This window comes from Adiantum capillus-veneris, chromosome 24 (assembly GCF_014529385.1).
Source record: "Adiantum capillus-veneris isolate H3 chromosome 24, ASM1452938v2, whole genome shotgun sequence".
In the NCBI taxonomy this organism is placed as follows: domain Eukaryota; kingdom Viridiplantae; phylum Streptophyta; class Polypodiopsida; order Polypodiales; family Pteridaceae; genus Adiantum; species Adiantum capillus-veneris.
Genome location: NC_140954.1, coordinates 112,959,702 through 112,976,066, shown reverse-complemented (window position 1 = coordinate 112,976,066; position 16,365 = coordinate 112,959,702). Strand labels below are relative to the sequence as shown.

General features: G+C 42.1%; 1 pseudogene; it reads right to left on the bottom strand.

The window, feature by feature from the left end:
* Positions 1-5,402: 5,402 nt before the first annotated feature.
* The window catches only part of LOC147426971 (uncharacterized), a 43,092-nt pseudogene continuing 32,129 nt past the window's right edge, over positions 5,403-16,365 (bottom strand).

Below are 16,365 nucleotides of genomic sequence, written 5' to 3'. Positions count from 1 at the left end.
TAGTCACAAAAGGGGTCTTAAAATCATGAAAACCTAATGATTTGGTACTTTCAGTCTGCAAAGGGTCATTTTGAATTAATCAAGGCTAAAATGGTCATATTCTCCAAGGATCAACAAGAAGCAACACCAAAGGTCTATTTAGTCACAAAAGGGGTCTTAAAATCATGAAAACCTAATGATTTCATACTTTCAGTCTGCAAAGGGTCATTTTGAATTAATCAAGGCTAAAATGATCATATTTCCGAAGGATCAACAAGAAGCAACACCAAAGGTCTATTTAGGGGCAAAGCAAAGCAAAGAGATATCTACAAAGTGGTGCAAATTGTCTACATCAATTTTCCTTTTCAGATGAAATCAAAAACTGATGAAATTTGGCGGGGAGTCGGGCTAAAAGTGGTTTTCAAGCATATATCATCATGAGTCAATGAACTATCAAAGGTCAATCAAAGGAAGTGCTCAAAAGTGGATCTAAAAGAAACAAATATGGTCAAGACGGGACAAACATGACCATAAACTAGAAAATTGAGTAGATATAAGAAAAACAAGTCGAAACTTGAAAAAAAAATCACCAGTGTGCTAGGAAGATCTATAGAAACATGTGTGCAAAATGTTGCCCCAAAAGCCTTCCCAAATTGCACTAAAAACAATGTTGATCTTGATGCTGCAACTTGGGATTACCTTAAAACCTCGCTCAAGAAGAACTATTAGAACAAAGTCTATCATTCAAACCATATGAATGAGTTTCTTGACTGTACTCAAGAAAACAGAGATCTAGAATCATACTATCAACATTTCTCGACCCTTGTCAAGTATGCTCCAACAGGGATGACTCAAGAGGTTAAAGTAGCTCAATTCGTGTCAAGGTTACATAATCCTATGAAGACTAGACTCCAGAGTCTTCATCTTACAAATTTTGCAGATGTCCTTGATCAGGCAAACCTATTGAAATAGAGTTATCTACTACTAAAAAGAGGAAACTGTTGGGGTGGTAAAGCCCAATGTGCTACGCCTAAGTGTTGGGCAGTCGGAGACTAACAGGGAACTAATATTGACCATGCATTCTACATAAGAGAATAAGGACTGATAACCCTAACACTATTGTGTTTGGAGTCCACCCAAACCTGTGTCTCATCTCTTCTTCTCTCTTCTTCATTGCTGCACACACACACGCTCTCGCAGACGCACTTCAACAGGTATCAGAGCTCAAGGATTTGGAGCACCATTGGATCTCAGCGGGGAGGCAGGCGAAGAAGCAACAAAAATTGCAGCACATTTTTGTAGATCTGTTTTGATCTATCAAAATGTCTTCATTCAAACCGATTCCCTTGTGACCTGAGCAATTTTTCGTCCTCTTCAACTTTTCAGGAGAAAGTTTTCTCAAAATCTTCACCAATTTTGAGATACGTCACTCAGACTTCCTGTAGGTCAAGCTGTATATTTTTACATCTCTATTTTGACCTATAAAACTAGCTTATTTCATGTCTATTCCCAATAATTCCAACCGTTTTTGCGTGGTCTACAACTTTGCAGAAGGAAGTTTCTGCAAATTATGCACGGTTTCAGAGATATTTAGTTCAGATAGCATGGTGGTCTACCTTCATCGGTTCTTCTGCGTATAGATTTTTGTTGCAGACTCTTTTTGCAATCTCTGTCACATGCATATTTGATTTAAGATCTTGAGGGTCTGTTAAATCATACAAACCACCACAGCAGTTACAAAAAAGAGTTTATGTGGTTGATGTAAGATCTTATACGGTTTATGTATTGTGATTGAGATATGTAAAGCCTATTGTTAAGGTTTTATTGAGCTTGGGGATTCTCAAATGTGGAGATCCTTTCAGTGATATAGGTTTTGGAGCGAGCCCCTAACATTCCCATAATTTTGGCATCGACATAGGATGTATGTTTATGCGGTTAGTGCAGTATTGGTGTGCATCTGCTAACCCGCCATTGTTGGCATTACTGTCATCTTTATGCGTATGCATTTGACAGTGTTCAAATGGTCAAAGACACTCTTCTAGAGTCGAAGGCACTGACAGTGACAGTTCTTTGAGATTCTATCTTGCCGGTTTAGCCATTTTGATCAGCGTTTTCAGTCATTGTACACATTTGTTTTGGGTTCAGAAGTCAGTTTTGCAGGGGAGACTCTGTCGAAAATTTTCAAATTTTCTATCATCTTCTTTAGTGCAGCGGATCTATCGTTTTTGTTCCTTGTTGAGTGATGGATTCATCATCGGAGAAATCTTTGTTCAACATTGAGAAGTTAGATGGCACTAACTTCCCATTTTGGAAGGAACAAATGTACAATGTTTTAGTACAAAAGAAGCACATCCGGTCGATAAAGATGAAGGGGATAAAGCGTGAGGATATGGATGAGTATGATTGGGAGGATCTGGATGAACTTGTCAGGTCCACCATCATGCTGACTTTGTCAAAGAATGTGTACTTCAATGTGACCATGCAAAAGATTAGCTATGAGCAGTGGAAGAAGTTATGTGACCTGTATGAGAAGCAAAGTGCAACATCACAGGTTTATTGGCTAAAAAGTTAGTTGATTTGAAGATGGATGAGGGCACACCCATGTGCAACCATCTCAATGAGTTCAACATAATTTTCAGTCAGCTTTTTGCATAGGGAGTCAATTTTGACAATTCGGTCAAAGCAATGTTCTTGCTAGTTACGTTGCCACAAGTTGGGATACTTTTCGCACATCCATAAGTAACTGAGAACCTCCTGATGGTTTAACATGTGTTGATGTTGAGGTCAATTTGCTTATTGAAGAGGTTAGCAAGAAGAATCTTGATACTTCTCGTGGTACTAGCAATGCTCTCATTGTTCGTGGTCAATCACAAGAAAAGGGCAAGCAAAATCAGAGAGGAAAATCTCGTAGCAAATCACGTGGCCAAAAAGACATTGAGTGCTATCATTGTCACTAAAAGGGTTGTATGAAGAAAAACTGTCGAAAGTGGAAACAAGAGAAAGGTAAAGACAAGAAGCAGGAAAAAGGCAAGACTAAGGAAGTAAGTATAAAGATTGAAGAGATCAACAATGTTTTTGTTGAAGATTTTGATGGAGACATTTATCTCACATCTACCATGGATTCAGCATTTTTGGTTGCCACTGATGACTATGCTTTACAGGATTGGATTATTGACTCAGGTGCATTGTTTCAAGTGACTCCTCACAGAGAGTGGTTCAGTACATATGATGGAGCCCATAAAGGTCGCGTTCTTCTTGGCAATGATTATGCTTGTGACATAGTTGATGTCGGCAATGTGCAGCTAAAAGTTCAAAATGGTTCTTCATTCATGCTCAAGAATGTGAGACGTGTGCCGAAGCTTACCAAAAGCTTGATTAGTACAAGATATTTGGATGACGCAGGATATTACTTCACATTTGGTGATAGTTCATGGAAGATTACCAAAGGTTCTTTAATGGTAGCACATGGTTCAAAGTCTAGGACTTTGTACATGCTACATGTATCCAATGTTAGAAACCATGTAATTGTGTAACTTAGCAGCCAAATGTTTCTTTGTGGCATCGCTGGTTAGGACATATGTCTCAAAAGGGAATGAAAATCTTTTCTCGTTTTGGTTATGTTCCTGGCTTCCATTTCTCAGACTTTTTAGTTTGTGAGCATTATCTTTATGGTAAACAAACACAGTCACCACACAAAAGGGGAAGCACTCGAAAAAGTGAGCCATTAGCGTTAGTGCATAGTGATGTGTGTGGACCTATGCCTAACGTATCCATGGGAGGTTCATTGTACTTTGTTACATTCATTGATGACTTTTCAAGGAAAGTGAGTATATATCCTCTCAAGAAGAAGGATGAAGTTCTTTCAAAATTTTATAATTTTGTTGCATTAGTGGAGAATCAGTTTGGCAAGAAAGTCAAGTGCTTAAGGTCAGACAATGGTGGTGAGTATGTCACTAAATCCTTTCAAAATGTTTATGATTACAAAGGAATCAAAAGAGAGTTGACTGCTCCATATAACCCTCCACAAAATGGTGTTGCTAAGAGGATGAACCGTACCATACAAGGGAAGTTACATAGCATGTTGTCTAACACAGAGTTTCCTAATGGATTTTGGGCGGAAGTGTTAGCAACTGTTGTCCATCTTATCAATGGATGGGCCTAACAAGGCTTTAGATGAGAAGGTATCGGAAGAGCTTTGGTCTGGTAAGCCACCTTCTTACAAGCATGTTAGAGTCTTTGATTGTGAATCGTATTGCCATTTTCCGAAGGAGTTTCTAAGCAAGTTGTCTCCTAAGTCAAAGAAATGCATATTTCTTGGCTATGGCCTTTCGGGCGAGGTGGGATTTCAGTTATGGGATCCTGAAGCTAAAAATATGGCAATCACCCTGTAGTGAGATTATCAACACCAAATTTGGTATTGATGCCAATGCTAGTACCAAAAGAACCAAATTTTGTATTGGTATATCTAGCTTCCCCATGCCATCATATTTTTTTTTCCCAAAATAAGCTATCTTCTACAATTGCCCTGTAGTAGTGAGATGACCACCACCCACCAAATTTGGTAGTTATCAATGCCAGTATCAAAAGCAACAAATTTTGTATTGGTGTACCTAACTTCCCCAGTCCATAATATTGTTCTTTTTCAGAATAAGATCTCTCAAAAATAAGCTTTCTTCTACAATCACCCTGTACTGAGATGATCAGCACCAAATTTAGTACTTAACTCTACCCAATGTAATAGTACCAAAGCCTGAAAGTTGTCAGTTCTAGTACCAAAAGTTGTTAGTCCCTGTACTTCCCAAGCTCACAATGGTAACTTTTTCCCAAAAAAAGATCTCTGCTATAAAGTTCATACAATGGAGCTTCCATGAGCTACACTCACCCTACAATGAGAAGACCAATACCAAATCCAAAGATCAAGGCAAAATGACCATAGAAGCATACTTTAAGAAAAATAAGTAAATGGACATTAGTGGATTTTCATTTTCACATAAAAAGGAATACATAGCAGACTGCAACAAGAAAATTTTCTTTCTTTGTTCCACAAATCATGGGTTGATAGGGGGGTCAAAGCAATAAGCGTATCCCTCTTGTTGAATGAAATAATCAGCAATGAGAGGGCTAACGTCATCCTCTACATCAAAGAGGGGGTGTTGACGGCTATATGTTGCTAGGTAGGGAGAAAGGATCGCTTTCTTTAGTGCCAATAATATTTTGAGTCAATTAGCACACAATGAAGATCCTACAACTTACTTGCATGGTCAATTCAAAGACCAAAGGGTCAAAGTCTACCATAAGAGAGCACAATATAAGAAGGAAAATGTAATGCGTACTTAAAACATATGGTAGTAGATGGAGACCAAAATATAATCTCAACACATTACATCCAGATACAGACTGTCAATTACAAGGGTAGGCATAAGCTAAAGTTTGCAAGCACGGGACTTGTTGGCACGTCCACGGACACGCGTTCTTCCTACTGCAAACAACAAGTTCGACAAGGTGAAATCACCTAGAGATGTTGGCATCATGTCGGCCACCTTCTCTGGATCAATAGCGTCCATGTCTTCATCAATTGGACCAATCACCTTATCCTGAACTTTTTCCTTTTTTACATCTTTGTCAACAGTCCCACCTTTAGGACCATCCTCACTATTGTTTTCTTTCTTAACACCATCGGCCGCTCCCTCAACATTCTCTCAATAGCACCCTGCACTGTGGTGACCTTAGCTGCAGTGACCATCACCTTATCAATTCCAGAGGGTTCATGAAACTTGGTTTGCTCATCCTGTGGCTTATCGACGTTGGAGAGGGGGAATGGGGGAACACGCCCAGCACAAACACAAGGGCCTCTCTATAGCTCAGGGTATCCACAGCACCCCTATCCTCTCAAAAGACACCTTGAAAAAACACTCTTTCCACTAGCATACCACCACCTGCTCTTTTCCACTGCTCACACACTCCACAAGTCCACCACACAACGCACGTCTATTGCCACGAGTTGTCTCCACCCTTACACATGCACACAGCCGATCAATCTCACTCTCTCACACAAAACACCGTTGGTCCGAGGGGGGCACACACATCCACACTTCCGGCATCGAGAGTAAACATGAAAGCAGGAGAAAGAGAAGGAGGGAAGGGGAACGACAGCAAAACGGGGCTACAGTGGCTTGATTACACTTCAAAAGGAATGTACAAAGGCTTGCAATGCCATCACCATGGCCATTTTCAAGAAAAATTACAAAGGGATTGACACGAACACTCCTCTGCTAAAAAACTCCACTTTGCAGGCTCCAAACGGCACAAAAAAAGCCCCCATTTCATTAAAAAAATGGATTTTATAATGGGGGGTCTTCAACTTTGGAAACTGTTTCCCTATCGACCAATCTAGCACCTTAATTTGGAAACTTTGGAAGGATTGATCCGCCTCATTTTCACCTGCTCTCTTTGCACTTGAGAGGGGGTGCACTAGCAACATCGCTAGTGCCCATTGGCATCTTTTTATTTAATCTATTTATCTTTCATTTTCACCCTTAGCTTTGCACTACTCCTTTGACGCTCTTGACCGCCTGCTTTGGCCACTGTTTGGGCTTCCTCTCTTTCCTTATTCTTTCTCTCTTCACATTCCTGGACTTGGTCCTGCTCTGCCTCTCTCTCTCTCTCTCTCTCTCTCTCTCTCTCTCTCTCTCTCTCTCTCTCTCTCTCTCTCTCTCTCTCTCTCTCTCTCTCTCTCTCTCTCTCTCTCTCTCTCTCTCTCTCTCTCTCTCTCTCTCTCTCTCTCTCTCTCTCTCTCTCTCTCTCTCTCTCTCTCTCGCAGGACTGCCCCCTATCTATGTATCGAGGAGGCACTCGCAATATCGCTAGTGCCCTCCTCCCTTGCCTTCAGAAAATGGGCCTTCAACAGTCGTGTGTGAATGGGCCCCTGTCGGGCGGCCACGTCATCACCCCAACCACACGGGCGTGTGCCACTGGCACCGCCTCCAACCTCCAAAAGCAACCAGTGTTACCAACATGCTCCGCTAGGCCCGCACTCATGCAGTGCCCAACCAGATCTGCCATAGCCAACGGGGGCTCCAAACTCATACCTCAAATGGGCCACATGGCCTAGCTCATATACGATGCATGCGCGAGCCCACCCTGTGCCTATGGGATTTCACTCCGCCACGCGGTAGCCCGCAGGTACTCCCCCTTGGATAGCATCCAATTCTCCAAAAAAGCCTTTCAAAAAACTCCTCAAGGTACCCTTTTTAAGCATTTCCATTCTTTGTCCTGATAGTTAGAGTTCTGACGAGCCACCAAATTGTGTTGGGTCTCCACCGTGTTGAGCCTGAGCCGTGCAAACCTCACCGTCTTTTGACTCCTCTAAGCTCGCTATTTGAGGCCGCAAAAACCAAGAAAATTATCTGCATTCGCTCCATTGCCAAATTCTCCCATCTTTTCCAGGCCGTAACTCGGTGCTCCAGAATCTAATTGGTGAATAGTGACTTCCTGCTGACTCCAAACGGCACGCTTTATCTGCTTGAACCCTGTCGAGGCCTAGAAAACGCTAGATGGCCCAATTTCCCATCTAGTCGACTTGGCCCATAACTGACCCCCGTAAAAACCTCAATTGACCATAACTTGCTATCAAGAGCTCTGATTGGCAATCCGAGAAGACAGGCATGCTCCATAATTTGAGCTCTACACACATGTTTGCTGACACCTGCCTGGGCCATCTATCCCTAGCTTCCCTATCCATCGGGGATCTGCCAAACATTCTAACTTTGAACTTCAATATCTTGCACACCGGGGCCCCGTTTGACGAGCCGTCTAGACCGGCTTCTAGAGCACATTGAACACTACATTCCAGAGCATTGACTTGGCACTTCAAGCACCTTGATCCCTCATCCCATTTGGACCAACCTTTTAGCTCTTTTGGCCTTAAAAACCACTTTAGACATACATTCCTTCCCTAGCCTTCTTCACTACACCTGCCTGCAATCTTTGCCTAGCATAGATCATTTCCCAGCTTGGACTAGCTTTGTCTGCACCATCATTTCCCAGCCCCCTTGTTGAACATTTATGTTTGACCAAAATCATATCTATAGACCTTTAAAACTGGCACACCAAATTGATAATTGAAAGCACTTGCAAAAACTTCAACCCTATGTACTGGCTATGTACAAGAAAAAGTTCATCTCCTTTCACACACTGCATACTTTAGGTGGGTTGTCCACCCCCCTTAGTTACAATCTGATGCACCTCAGGCACTAGATCCCTCTCAAAATACAACTTGAGCCATGCACCATTCACCCTATTCCTAAGAAGCTTACCATTTGCTCTTACCAACTGATAGGTCCCATTTGGAAAGGCCTTTTGCACTTTATATGGACCTGTCCACTTCTTCTTGAACTTCTTTTGGACTTTGAAATCCAGGTAACTCTTGTACTTCATGACCTGGTCCCCTATCCTCTTGTCTGGTAAATTTTGAATGAACTTGGCAACCCGCTTCTCTCTCTGCTTCACATAATAGTCTGTTGCTGCCTCTCTATCCATCTGCAAAGCGGTCCTTCTACACCATTCTCCTTCTTTGCAACTTGGAAAAACCCTCTGGACACTACCCTGTACTCAAAAACCCTTCAATCTCCTTTAGAGTCTCCCTACCTGCATAAGTGGCTGAGCCCACATATAGAACTGCGATATGCACCTCCACTTTGCTACTCGCTAACTGATCTACTTCTTGGTTCTGCTCTCTTCTCACATGCTTGAATTGAATCTCTTCAAAAGCCCTTAGCATTTTCTTGATGGAAAAGAACCAGTGCTTCAAAGGATCTCGCTTTACCTGCCATTGGCCTAGTAGTTGCTTGATGACTAGCAATGCATCTCCCTTCACCACCAACCTAGAAATGCCAAACTATAAACACTACTTTAAATCCAAATGCAGAGCGAGATACTCCGCCTTGTTATTAGTGTGGACACCCTCCAGATCATACGCCTTCAAAAATATAGATTTGTTGTGTGGTTCGTGTATCACCACACCTCCTCCTACCTTCTGTACTACCCTTCAATATGCTCCATCAAACCACATCATAAAAGCATTCTCCAGATCAGGCTCCTCCTTAGCTTCATCTCGCACCACCCTTGGATAGGTTGGTAAATTGACGGCCCTACTGAGACAATAATGTCCGCCAAGTGAGACTGAATTGTGTGATCTACCTTGAACTTGAACTCAAATTCTTGTAGCTCCAACACCCACTTCATGATCCTCCTTCCTAGCTTCAAATGTATCACTACCTCTGGCAACAAATTGTTAGCTGTCAGCACAAAAAAACTACGTACAATTAAGCGCACCTTAAACTTCCTACAATTGAATACCAGATCCATCACCCATTGCTCTACTTCAGTTTAGGTAGCCTCTCTTGGGCTAATCACCCTCCTCTCAAAGCATATTGGCTGATAGCTCCTTCCTATGTTTTGCAGTAAAACCGCTCCAATAGCAGTTGTGTCCACCGTCATAGACACATAAAAGTCGTCCTCTTGATTGGAAGGACACACCGCTCGCAACTCACACAAATTTCCTTGACCATGTCCAAAGCTTCATGAGCTCCCTCATCCCACTCATAATCGTGCACCAGTTGAGCTCTCTTTTGAAGAGGATGCACATATTGCGATAACATCCAAAAGAAGCATGAAAGATACTTTAGCTTATGAACAAATGAAGCCAAACCTTGAGCATCTGATGGTGGTGCCATCAACACACAAATGCCTTCACCTTCTCGGGATCAGTCTCTATACCATTCTATGACACCACATGACCCAACAGTTGCGCTCAAGGCTGTACTAGCTTGCACTTCTTGGGGTTCAGTTTCCCTCCTTCCTCATCAACCCTTTGAAAGCATAATTGAAGCTTCAATAGGTGCTCCAATCTTGAACTGTAGCAGCCTATATCATCCATGAAGACCCTGATAAAGCGGCCCAAGTATGGACCAAACACCCTGTTAATCCAATCTTGGAAGGTGGCATATGCATTCACCAATTCGAATGGCATTCTGCTGTAAGCAAAACAACCTCAGGGAGATATGAATGTGGTCTTTAACTAGTCTTTGAGTGCAATCCCCATCTAAAATTACCCCAAGAAACCATCCATAATTGAGTATCTTTTGTGCCCAGCCACCTGGTTTAGGATCACATTGGTGCAACCAAAGCTAGTTGGAGCTAGAAAGTGGTCTATGCCCCCAGGGGATTCACTCTATATACAAAACAAGACGCCACCTGCGAGCGGATAACTTTGATAAAACCCCTATATACGACTCATATTAGGGAATATGACCCCCTTTTCTACACTTATACGACAATCAATGTAGAAAACTATCATACCCCTATCTTACATATAACATTTAGGTCTCACATGATCTAACTGAGTAAAACTAGTCAAAGAGCATGCAACATAGTGATTAGACATGTACTAAGGAACCATTTCTATTGATAACTAGATGTACCCTCAATGTGTTTTAATTTGACTTTCAAACTATGTGTCCCTTCAGCGTGCACTCTAGCTACTTGTCCAATCTTGACCCATCTAAATTACTCAAAAACATGGTTATAAAGTTGTGTTAGGTTCTCCATGTGAATTTGCATCTATACAAACTCTTTATAGCTTTCATCCCTCAACAAATGAACTATAATCAGAAAACAAGAAATTGATACAAAGCAGTGTTAGTTCTTGCATGTATCTTTGCAGCTATTGACTAACAAGTTCGAGGGAAAACTCTTTTGGGAATCATTTTTAAACACAAAAACTTTCTCTCATTTTTCCCTTTTCTCACCTCCCCCCCCCCCCCCCCCCCCCCCCCAATAAATATGATACCCCCTGCCTTATTTTTAAGCTTGGGAGATCAATTATTAGGGGCCTACCCCTAACTTATACGCTTATATAACTTGTAAAAGAAACCCCCTCCCCTGCACTTACGTGGTGCGGTAAGTTTTCCATGGTGAATCCCCCGGGTCTATGCTAAGCAATGGCTGCAAGAAAGTGTAGTGCAGAAGGCTAGGGCAGTGAAAGGGCGGTGGTAATATGTGTGCTAGTCTCCACCCAATCGTGCTATCTTATAGTCTCCCCCTAGCATACATAGTGTCTGGCCGTGCCGGTGGCCTTGCCCATAGAACCCATGTCCTTACATAACCCCCCCCCCCCCCCCCCCCCCCCTTGGAGAATAATTTTCATCCTCGAAAATGTAGAAAAAGGTTTCTTAAGTGCGGAGACATTCTCCAAGGGGCGATATAATGTAGTAGCGGAGATAATCATAATCCTTTAAGATTATGATTGTAAGCTACGATATCGCAAAGGGGTGATATATTGTAGTAGCAGGTTTATCTAGCCATTTTACCAACACATGTTGTCTGACATGATGTCTAGTGCGAAGCTCATGAGAATCCAAAATCTTTTCGGGCTCATGAGGAATGCTTGGCGGTTTGATAAGGTCAACTAACACACCTGTGTCAATGACATTATCATTCTGTCCTAGCTGTTTTCGTAAACAGCTAACATGAAAAACAGGATGAACTCGTGAGTGCTCTGGGAGAGCTAACTTATAGGCCACTTGACCTATACGTTTGATAATGGTAAACAGTCCACAATAGCATGGTGAAAGTTTAACAGCTTTTCCCGTCTTCAAACTTTCTGAATGCTCCAAAACTTTGAGGAAAACCTTGTCTCCTTCTTCAAAAGTAGCAAGACAATGATGCTCATCTGCGTACTTCTTATATCGATCTTGAGCTTGCTTAACATTCTGTCAAGCAGCTCGAAGCATGTCAAAATGGTCTTGGATAAAATCCTTCGCTTGTTGTATCTTCTCGTTAGCCAACCCCACCGTTAACGGGTGATCTAGGTTGAAATCCATATAAAAGCATAAATGGACTAAACCCTATAGTCACATGCTTTGAACTATTATAAGCAAATTCCAATATAGGTAAGTAGTCTTCCCAATTGGTTTGATTCTTGCCAACGTACACTCGTAGCATATCCTCTAGCACTTGATTAACTCTTTCAGCTTGACCATCCGTTTCTGGATGATCAGCTGCGTACTTAGATTAAGTTTAGTTTCCAACTTTTGGAACACAGCTCTCCAGAAGTGATTATCGAACTTTTAATCTTTGTCACTAATGATATTAGCTGGAAGACTGTAGAGTTTATATATATTCTCTATAAATAGTCGTGCTAATTCCGGTGTCTTAACCGTAGTCTTAGTGGTAATGAATCGACCCATCTTTGTGAGACGGTCTACAATTACCCAAATGGCATCATAGCCACGATTTGTAGTAGGTAGTCCTACTATAAAATCCATAGAGATACTCTTCCACTTACCTTGTGGAATCTCTAAAGGATGTGAAAGGCCACCTACCTTGAGGCACTCTGCCTTATTAACTTGGCACGGTTGGCAGTTTAGTACGTACTCTTGAACATCATGATGTAAGCCTGGCCAATAAAATTTCCGTCGAAATAAAGCATACGTCTTACGAATACCTGGATGACCAGCACTTGGACTATCATGACACTCAAATACGATTTGGTGCCTAGTGTCTGAGTCTCTTTGGTACATATACTCTACCTTTGTGGAGTAAGTAGCCATCATCAATGGAAAAATTCTTCCATCACTTAAGCTCTTCCTGAGTAGGGGTGGAGCTTTGTGTGTTGGAGTTTCAATCTGCACGTGCAGAGACATGTTGATCTGGCTATTCAGAGACATGTAAGTGTGAGGGACCCCTTTTTAAAACTGCACTCCACACTTTAGCACATGATCGATCTTGTGCACATTTTCTACGTAATGAGTCTAAAAATCCACTCTTTATTTCCATGAAAGCAAGTGAATTAATCTAAGGCATCCGACTTAGTGCATCCGCTACTACATTATATCGACCCTTGTGATATTGTAGCTTACAATCATAATCTGAAGGATTTCGGCCCTTCTAGCTTTATGGCCCTTCAAGTCTCTTTGAATAATAAACCATTTGATACTCTCATGGTCAAAAACTACTTCAAACTCGGCACCATATAAATAGTGTCGCCACTTTTGTAAAGCATGAATTATGGCATAGAGCCCTCTCTCATAGACAGAATAATTATGTTGAGCTCTATCTAAATTTTTACTTTTAAAGGCTATAGGTCTTCCCTCCTAGAGAAGTACCACACCAATTGCTTTATCACTAGCATCAGTCTCTACCACAAACGGCTTAAGTGGGTCGATGATTGTTAGGATGGGAGCAGTGGCTATAGCTACCTTGAGTTGTTTGAAACTACATTTTTGGGCTTCTTCCCAAGACAAGGTCATACCTTTTTCTATAAGTTGATCCATCATAGGAACAACAATTTTGACATAATCACAGATATATTGTGGATAAAATCCAGCCATGCCTAAAAATATTTGAAGCTTCTCAACCGTGTTGGGATGTGGCCCCATCGAAGAATGGCAGTGACCTTGTCAGTGTCAATTTTGAGGCCAAAATAAGAGATCACATGGCTGAGGTAATGTATCTCTGTTGAAAAGAAATCGCACTTGCTTTGCTTAGCATATAGCATGTGAGCTCGTAGCTATTCGAACACTAATCATAAGTGTTCCATGTGTTCATCTTCAGTCTTACTATAAATGAGAATGTCATCAAGGAAAACCACAACAAATTTTCCAAGATAGGGACGTAAGACACTATCCATGAGTGTCATAAATATAGCTGGAGCATTGGTTATACCAAAAGGCATAACCAAAAATTCAAAGTGCTCGAGCCGTGTTCTAAAGGCAGTTTTGGAGATATCTTGTAGTAGGATACGCACCTGGTGGTATCCTGAACAAAGATCTATCTTTGTATAGTATCTTGCCTCATGGAGTTGATCAGACAACTCATCCACTCAAGGTAGAGGATACTTGTTCTTGATGGTTTTTTCATTTAATCCACGATAATCTACGCACATGCGCATAGTACCATCTTTATTTTTTGCCAATAGAATTGGTGATGCCCAAGGTGAAGTGCTAGGTCTAATGAAACCACGAGGGAGGTAGTCAGTCAACTGACTCTCAACCTCCTTGGCTTCTTTAGCACTCATACAATAAGGTGGTTTACTCACCGGTTTAGTGCCTGGCAAGACATCTATTCCATGCTGCACATCACATGTAGGGGGTAAACCTGGTGGTAAATCACTTGAGAACACATCACTCTACTCTGTGAGTAAGTGAGTTAGCTTTTGCCGTGCAAAAGGAGAAAGTAAACGAGAGTTATGATGGGATGTAGAATTTTGTAATTCCTGTAATGTTTGTTTTACAACAGTTTGTTAACACTTTGCTTATCAGTAGAATTCATTGCACTTTGCATACCATTACTAGAATTCACCGCACTTTGCTCTTGAGAATTCACAAGTCTTGGAGACAAGCAGTAACACAAAAAGACTTCATCTATTGAATCTGCTTTTTGTAAAATAAAAATCTCGGTTGTACATATAAGAGGTGCAGATGCTATATTTTTCTCACCAAGAAAAATCACATGTTTACCATTTTCCATAAAGGATAAGGAGTTGTGTTTATAACTAGTGTGCAATGTGTTTCCTAAACCATGCAGCCACTCCCGTCCTAAAACTACATCAGCACGGTCCATGTTCATAACTTGGAAGTCAAGGATCATCGTATGATCTTGAATAATAAGCTCAACCCTTTGAACTACCGTCTCCCATAATTCTTTATCATTCCCAGACATTTGCTCCACCACATACTTGTGAGAGCAAGGAGTCTGTGTAAGCTTCAATTTTTTGACTAGCTTATAGTTCAAGAAGTTATGAGTTGCACCATCATCCACTAAAATACGAACACGTTGTCCGTTAATAGTGACCTGCATGCAAATCAAGTCATGGGGGCCAAAGTTGGCTTGCCACATTGAATCAGGCACACAATACTTGTGCTTTTCTTCCATATGAAGAACCTCTACATCACAATATTTAGGAGATGAATCTAATGTGAGGTGTTGCACTGTGTGCTTGGCCTTTTCTTTGCCTTGCAAAAGAGGACAATCTTTCTTGTTATGTTGGTCCAAAAGACATCTAAAACACAAATTGTGTTTCTTTGCACACTCAAAATCAACAGTGCTGAGAGACCCACGTGGAGTATCTCGTGATTGCTTAATGTCAGGACACGGGTCCTGTACCCTAAGAACTAGGCTAGGCAAGGACTACGGCCAAGGGCCGGGCTAGGCAGTGTGGACAGGGGATCCGTCTAGGGGAAGGGGCTAGGAGCCCACCTATAAAGGGAGGTTGGGAGGAGGATCCAGTAGAGCCTGGTTGCCTAGTTTCTTACACTGGTATTAGAGACACTCTTTTTTTAGGACACAGGCATGGAGAGCCAGCCGTTTTTGGCTTTGCATGTTCATGCAACCTCAAATTGGAGGAGAAAGAAGCAGCCAAGGCCGAGCGCGTGCAGCAACTCCTAGTCAGGGACAAGGGCGTTGTTCGACCTGCTTCAAATTCTTCGATATTAGGCTCAGTTGGAGTGCAAGGAGGAGCTAGACGTTTTCCGTCTCTTGCCCGGCTTCAGTAGAGCTCGCCATCGCGAGCTATCTCTCTCTAAAGGCTTGCGCAGGCGGCCGCGTTGTCTGCAACAGATTTCTTCACGTTTTTTTTTACAAAAACCCTTAAGGGCTGGCCGTTCCCACTCGGAAAACCCCAGTGGACCTAAAAGCTAGAGCCGGCTTACACGGTTCACGGAACCCGTTTCTCTACGGCTCTCTCTACGGCTCTCCTCTTCGATACGGTGGGCATCATCCAGCAGTTCGAACTTGTGGCACATAGTTTTTTTTCTTTAAGTTACGACAATCCATCAATTGGCTGGCCAACTTTCTACCGATTTGGCGATTGCATATGATGCAAATCGAATCGCACGCGTCTGCAGTCGGATTCACATATTTCAGCTTCTTGCCGGCTGAAACCTTCGTCGACCAGTGTCAAAACTAACTGGTGTATTGCATACGACGCAAACCAGATAATTGGCAACTCGACTTTGCTCCGTGCTTTCGAGTGAATCATTGACTGTCGATTTGCTCATTATTTTCAAGCTGCTCTTGGTTGGATTCAACACCGTCGTGCTTACGAAGACCAAGAAGTCGGACCATACACGATAACCATAACTTCGCCAAAGCATACGAAGCATACATCGGTGTTTGCAAGGGCATCCTCGGCTGCAAATCAAGTGTTGATTTCGTGGTGGCTTGGGATTTACAATCCAATATCAACTTAGACGTTCAGTTCAGTTGAAGACATAATTCCTCAGTTAATTATTGCAACCTGCTACGAGCTAGTGCTGAAGTTCCTCGGTGATTTCACCTCTTTGCCAATTCTACCGAGATTGGAAGTTCACCTTCTTTACGACCGCC